Source organism: Rhinopithecus roxellana, chromosome 3 (genome assembly GCF_007565055.1).
Source record: "Rhinopithecus roxellana isolate Shanxi Qingling chromosome 3, ASM756505v1, whole genome shotgun sequence".
In the NCBI taxonomy this organism is placed as follows: Eukaryota; Metazoa; Chordata; class Mammalia; order Primates; family Cercopithecidae; genus Rhinopithecus; species Rhinopithecus roxellana.
In genome coordinates, this window is record NC_044551.1 from 11326894 (window position 1) to 11334816 (window position 7923).

The following is a 7923-nucleotide window of genomic DNA, read 5'->3' on the forward strand; positions in this document are numbered from 1 at the left end:
GGGGTGTGTGTGTGCAAAAGGGAATATGTAATCATCTCAATTTGAGGGACCGCCATGTGTGGGCACACACAACAGACTGAGAAGTTACAGAGGAGATGGAGGACCAAAGGAGAGTGCAATATAACTGGAAATAGGACAGACATAATGGAAATACACAATAACATAAGTCACATAAGCACAAAATATATACCTAAGTGATGACAGCTGTATAAGGAGCCGGGCAGCATGGGGGAGAGAAGGAGGCTCAGGGAGGTAATTGGGTAGAAAGGAACTTGATAGACAGCAGCAGTATTTGCATCTACCCGAGGAAAGGCACTTGCTGCTGAGGCAGATTTAAGTAAGTTCCTCGGGGCCAAGATCGAGTCTTCCAAAGGGCTCTGAGGTTCTAGCACTGGAGAAAGTAGAGCATGAAATTGCCTTCCAGGGATAGTCTGGTTGGAAAGGGAGGAGGAGAAATAAGAGAAGGCTCCGTTGTAATATACAAGACGAAAGGAAAAGAAAGACAAGTAAAAGGAATGATCTGAAACCACCTGGATATTGGAGCATAATTGTGAGAACTGGGTAAGAAGAGTCCATTTTCTTACCATCCCTTTTTCCCCCTTTCCAAAGCATCTTATATTCCATTTTGGGTTATTCTTGATAAGTTTCCTTTCCTGTTGAATGTGCTACTCCAACTTGATAAATAGGCATTTTTAATATAGCTGCTGGATCCAAATTGAAGGGGGGGGGAATAATCTAGCAAAATATCCACAAATTAGCTGTACTTCCTTTTGTAACATAAGGCAGCTCTATTCACTCACCTGAGATGGGATGGAAGATCTCACACACTGTTCTCTGCTTTCCTTTTCTGCTTTGTTCAGAGACACAAGATATAGGTACTCTGCTGAGCATGGAACTTCTGGTGCCCTCCTCCACCTCAACATATGCTTATTCAGGTAGAGCCCAGCTGGGGACTGACAGTGGTAGAGCATTGCTGATTTAGGGTTCCTGACATAAAGCACTGTAGACAAGGGCAGAGACAAAAACCTCTGGTAGTATGCTTGCGGGGATCTGAGTTTTTAATGTATTTGATTGGTTTAGGATGTTGAAGATCAAGGCTTGGAAGCAGGGAAAAAAATTACACATCTTTCCAGCAGAGCCAATGTAATGCTTGCCTGCGGGTAACCAGGAATTGTGCTGTATGCTGTGTACACCTGTTTCATAGACCCAAGGTAACGGAATCTGCAATCCAGTGGACCATGGAACTGCTTGAGTTCTGGGCGCCGTCTGTGCCAGCATGACTGCTGAATCGGTATCTCTCAGGAGGGGGCCAGAAATCAATCTCACTCATTCCCCAGAGACCTTTAGAACGATGACTTAGAGGGACTGCGTAATAATAGAAATGACTTACTGGAAGGATAAATTTTTAGAAAATAGTTAAATACATTTTTAGAAAATAGCATCCTCAATAATACATGACCTTAATGAAACAAAAACAGAAAGACATATATGGGAACACTGCGAAGTGAAGGGCTGACAGTACAACAACCATACCACATGATACAACATGAAAATGAAATGTTGAGAAGAAAGGGAACTGGGAGACAACCATACCACATGATACAACATGAAAATGAAAATGTTGAGAAGAAAGGGAACTGGGAGACAACCATACCACATGATACAACATGAAAATGAAAATGTTGAGAAGAAAGGGAACTGGGAGACAACCATACCACATGATACAACATGAAAATGAAAATGTTGAGAAGAAAGGGAACTGGGAGTGGTAAAATAGGACTGCAAGGAAACAACACTTGGAGTAGCACAATTTAAATCTACATCAGAGTAATAAACAGCAGAACTAACAGGGTAGAATTTAAATCAGTAATGTGGAGGATAAGCCTAGAAATTGTTCCAGAAGATAGTGAAAAGCAGGGGAAAAGAAATGTGTTAAAATGAATAAAGAAATGGTGGGTAAGAAAGTATTATTCAAAGGATACAGGGAGCCAACCAAGAACTGCAGATTTCTTTTATTAAAAAAACCCTAAGAAGTTAATTGCTTCTCAGCTTTTGGGCTAAGATTAAGTGTAAAAACTAGAGTAGTTAGAACAGAAGCAATAATCATGATGAAAAAGACAACTTTTCCAGGAAGAAAAAAGTTCCTGGATTCATAGATGAAAAGGGCCCCCTTGGTTCAGCCAAAGAATATTCTAAAAAAAAAAAAAAAACTAACAAAACCTTGAATTACAAGGATAAGTGAATAAATCTGCATGCATCTAACCAGAAAAATATAACCACAAATGAACAAAATCAGGCAAACTTTCAACTTGTTCATGCAATTGTAAATGCCAGAAAAATAATGGTGCTGTGTTTACAAGATGTTGAAGGGAAAATTATAAACTAAGAATATTATACACATTGTTTTTCATCTCTTAAGGCAACAGAAGTACACTTCTAGACAAAGATTTCAAAAATATACCTCATATGTATTTCATCTTGAAAAAATTATTTGAGGATGTACTCTGGCTGACTAATTGATGAATCAAAATTAAGATCCCAAGAAGAAAGAAGCAAATCCTAGTATAAAGACTGGCAGGGAGAATTGAAAATGGCAAAGCAAAAAGTTTAATCTATATAATTGTAAATGAGTTGAAGCTTGTTGGTCAATTTCACTCCAAACAATATTGTCTTCAGTTGCATGGGCTCTGGTATACTAATAATGCAAATTAGTTCTCCCTAAACTGTAAGCTGGGAGAGGGCAAGGGCCATGCCGCCTTATTCACCACTTTGTCTCCAGTGTCCATTCCTAGCTTGTGGTGATGCTTATTAAACATTTATTGGACTTTCTACGTGAGTATTCTTTTAAACTCTCAGCAGACTAGGCCTTATGAATTCTATCATAACATTCTGGCTGGGAGATGGAAGATTTTGGACACCAAAATGAGGGAAGATAAATATTACAAAACTTTCAGAGGAGAGAGCAAACTCCCCCACTGAGCCAAGTCATCTTGCCCTCTTTTCTTCATCAGGAAAGAGGCAGTAGTTCTAAGAGACCAAAAAAAGTCATGTGCCTGTTTTTATAGGCACCAAGATGTAGTAAGTTCTAGTTCCATTCCTCTGAAGATAGGGGTGGGAGGAGTCCAGCCTGTCTCTAAATAGGACAACTATCAAGCCTCTGGCTGTTTCTCAGATTCTGAAAGGCCTTGCAGCATGGGGGAAGTGTAGAGGGTGTGTCCTGAGCCCAGAGTGGTCCAGGGAGTGGCATACTGCTTTCCTACAGACTCTAAGATCCCATTCCTCAACTACCTATCAACAGGTTCCAGGTCATAAATTCTTTCTGGAAAACAAAGCCCCATATCCTGGAGGAAGTGAGGTACATAGGTGTAAGTGATGTTGTGTGTGGAATGATTTTCACCACATTTTTCAACAAAGTATGCTCATGAATGGTCTTCATACTAAGAGTTGGAACCCAAGCCTAGAAACCAGGGAAGAGGAAAGATATGTGTATGTGTAGAAGGCATGGGGCAAGAAGGAGCAGTCATTCGTGTACCTTTCCCTCAGTGCACTGAAAGAAATACATTCAGGCCGGGCGCAGTGGCTCACGCCTGTAATCCCAGCACTTTGGGAGGCCGAGGTGGGTGGATCATGAGGTCAGGAGATCGAGACCTTCCTGGCTAACATGGTGAAACCCCATCTCTACTAAAAATACAAAAAATTAGCTGGGCATGGTGGTGGTAGTCCCAGCTACTCGGGAGGCTGAGGCAGGAGAATGGCGTGAACCCAGGAGGCGGAGCTTGCAGTGAGCCGAGATCGTGCCACTGCACTCCAGCCTGGGTGACAGAGCGAGACTGTCTCAAAAAAAAAAAAAAAAAAAAAAAAAAAAAAAAAAGAGAAAGAAATGCATTCAGAGAGCCAAGGAGAAATAGGGACAGCCAGGCCCAGGCTGTGAGCAGGTTCAGGGAGTCTCACTTAAACGCAGTTAAGTCGTAGTTGCCTTCCACACCTCACTTCACTCGGTAAGAACAAACAGCCTCACAGAAGCAACTCCACTCCATTAATAAACTTACCGGGGTTTATCAAGCATGTGTCAAATATGGGACATTTCCATACTGGGAACTAAGGGCAAAGACACAATTCCTTGTTTTTATGTGGCTTTGTCTATTAAGATATAGGAATGGCCACTTCCACCTTATTCAGTTAAAAGAATGACCGCTTTTTATCCTTGAAGACTTGATCTAGATGTTTTCTCTTTGTAGTCACTCCTGACCTCCAGTCCCTCTTTTGAGCCCTCCCAGATTATTGTAGGGATGTAGGTGGAAGCAAATAAACTTGAAAAGGTGTGCCAGACCTCAGGAGTCCTTGGAGATAGACATGGAGGCTTGTGTTAAAAGTTTGTTAGAAAGTTTTCACTTTGAAGTTGAGAAATTCAGGCCAGTGAGCCAAGCATGAGAGATGTAACCAAGTTTTGTTCCTGGGGGCTCAAAGTCAAGGACAGCTGATGAAGTGACAGAGAGAACTGGCTCAGAAATCTGAGCAGCAGCAGCTTGCAGGTACTTAGATGGGTGGGAAAGTGGGACTCAACTGAGGTACCAAGGGGCCCCTCTGCACACACCAACTCTCTCAGTAACCATTACGGTCCATCCTTTGAAAACAACACAAATTTAATGTCTTTATATTAAAGCTAAGATTCAGCCTAGAAGGTGGAGTTTGACATTGAGGATGAATGCCACTTAGTGCAGTAGTTTGTTTGTTTGTTTGTTTTTTGTGTGTATTTTGAGATGGAGTCTCGCTCTGTCACCAGGCTGGAGTGCAATGGTATAATCTCGGCTCACTGCAACCTCCGACTCCCTGGTTCAGGCAATTCTCCTGCCTCATCCTCCTGAGTAGCTGGGATTGCAGGCACACGCCATCACGCCCAGCTAATTTTTGTATTTTTAGTAGAGACGGGGTTTCACCATGTTGGCCAGGATGGTCTCGATCTCCTGACCTTGTGATCCACCTGCCTCAGCCTCCCAAAGTGTTGGGATTACAGGCATGAACCACCACACCCAGCCCAGTGCAGTGGTTCTTAATCCTGAAGACACATTAGAATAATCTGAGACATTAAAAAAAAAAAACCAATCCCTGAGCCCACCCCAAACTAAATAATTCAGATCTCTGGGCATGCAGACTGGGTGTTGGTATATTTTTAAAACACTCCCTGGCTGACTCTAATCTCCAAAACGCTAATGGAAGAGAATTCGGAGGCAAGTAGGGGGCCTTGCTGCAAAATGTGGTCTGTACATCAGCATCCAGGGAGGCTTGATGGAAATACAGCCTCTCAGGCCCCATACAAGACCTACTGGATTAGAATCTGCATCTTAACAATGTCCTCAGAGCATTTGTAGGTACTTTGAGTATCACGATAGAGGAATACTCTGCAAGGTTTCAGCAGTGACTTGTTAAAATACTCCAGAATCAGAGAGCTAGAATTGATTTTAGTCACTGAATTCAGAGATCCCAATGTCCCCACAGGAATCAGGCAGAACAGTGAGAGTTAGGCAGGCCTGCCACTCCGGCAGCTCACATGGGCCTTGAAGACTCTAAACAAAGCGAGAGAAGGTAGGGAGTAGTGAAGACGGGGAAAGCACACAGTTCCGCTAGAGAAGGAATCTGACTCTGCTCCAGCTTTGATTCTGCTGGAGTTACAACTTGACTCTAGCTGTTGTTTCTCTGAAATTTCCTGTTTTTTAAATGTTGACAACTAATTTATGTTTTAAAAGTTTTTTCTATAGGTATGATGGTTAATTTTAGATCGATTTTACTGGGTTAAGGGATACCCAGGTGATATGATTTGGATTTGTGTCTCTACCCCAATGTTAGTAAAGGGACCTGGTGGGAGGTGATTGGATCATGGCAGCGGACTTCCCCCTTGCGGTTCTCATGAGAGAGTGTGTTCGTTCTCACAAGATCTGATTGTTTTAAAGTGTGTAGCACCTCACCCTTCTCTCTCTTACTCCTGCTCTGGCCATGTAAGGTGCATTTGCTTTGCCTTCTGCCATGATTGAAAGTTTTCTGAAACTTCCAGCCATGCTTCCTGTACAGCCTGCAGAACTGTGAGTCAATTAAACCTCTTTCTTTATAAATTACCCAGTTTCAGGTATTTCTTCATAGCAGTGCAAGAATGAACTAATATACCAGGTTGCTGGTAAAGCATTATTTTGGTGTCTGTGAGGGTGTTTCTGGAGGAGACTGGCATTGGAATGAGTGAACTGTGTAAGGAAGAGCCAACCTCACTCCAAGTGAGTGGGCACCATTTAATCCTTCGAGGGCCAGAATAGAACAAAAAGGCAGAGAAAAGGTGAATTCATATTCTCTGCTGGAGGTGGACCATCCATCTTCTAGAGCCCTTGGACATCAGAACTCCAGGTTCTTGGGCCTTCAAACTCAGACTTATGCCAGTGGCCTCCTAGGATCTCAGGCCTTTGGCCTTGGTCTGAAAGTTATACCATCAGCTTCCTTGGTTCTCAGACATTTGGACTCCGACTGAATTACACCACCAGCTTCCCTAGTTCTCCAGCTTGCACGTGGCACAGGATGGGACTTCTCTACCTCCATAATCACATGAGCCAATTCCCATAATAATTTCCTCTTACATATCTACAGATATTGATATATCAATATATCTATAGATATTGACATATCTACATATATATCTGATTGGTTCCATTTCTCTGGAGAACCCTGATACAATGGGCAAATCACAACACACTGAGGACAGATTATACCCAAGGAATACCATTAATCTAAAACTCTTTCATATTACAGATAAAGAAATCGTGTCTAGTTTTCTCATTCTCCACTTTCAGGAGAGAGTGACTCCAGCTTAAGTATCATTTAAATTTTCCACTTTTGTTTTAGGTAGTAGAGAGCTGCTGTCTTACAGAATTCTAGAGCCACAGAAGGTGGAAGTGGCTCTGAGTGGGGGATCAAGAGGGGTTTCTCTGGAAAGACAATGAAGAAACTCAGATTCAGTATCCAGATGTGTTGTTTTTGGTCTACCAGAGGGGCAGACCAAACCTTTTCAGTTGACATTTCCTTCAACACCAGGCTTGTTTTGGGAGTCTGGGCCAGGTGACAGTGATGGCACTAAGAGCTTGTTTTCCCAATTGGAGTCAAAACATTTGCTGAGCAACCCCATAAATTGGCTAGACCAAAGTAAATAAGAAGAAGAGACATGGGAAAGGTGAGGTACCACATGGCCCTGCGTGAAAAGAAAGTTGGAGGGAAGTACCCTGCAAAAAAAAGCTGAGAGACGATGCAGGGATGGCTGGGCCAGCCAATTAGTCAACATTCAGCATTCATTCATCCCTCAACAGCTATTTATCATGCATCTATCATATCCCAGGCACAGCTCTAGATACTAAAGATACAACAGTGACCACGACTGACCAAGCACTTGTCCTCATGGAGCTCACACCACTTTTCATATGAGCATCCTACATCTATGAATCTTTGTTTTTTTGAAACAGGGTTGCACTCTGGCCTAGACTAGAGTACAGTGGCATGATCATGGCTCATTGCATCCTTGATCTCCCTGGGCTCAGGCGATCCTTCCAACTAAGCCTACCAAGTAGCTGGGAATACAGGCACGCACCACTACACCCGTGAATTTTTGTTTTTTGTTTTTTTTGTAGAGGTGGGGTCTCTCCATGTTGCTCAGGCTGGTCTCGAGCTCTTGGGCTCAAGTCATTTGCCCACCTCGGCCTCCCAAAGTACTAGGATGACAGACCTGAGCCACTGTGTCCTGCCCATTCCTGCATCTTAAATATCTTTGCCTCCCATCTGAATATCACAGCCAGCATCCTATTTTTAAGCCATACTGCTACGATATATTTACATCTGATATCATTTTCACATTAATCATCCTGGACCTATGAGATCTTGACAGATTTTGCTCTT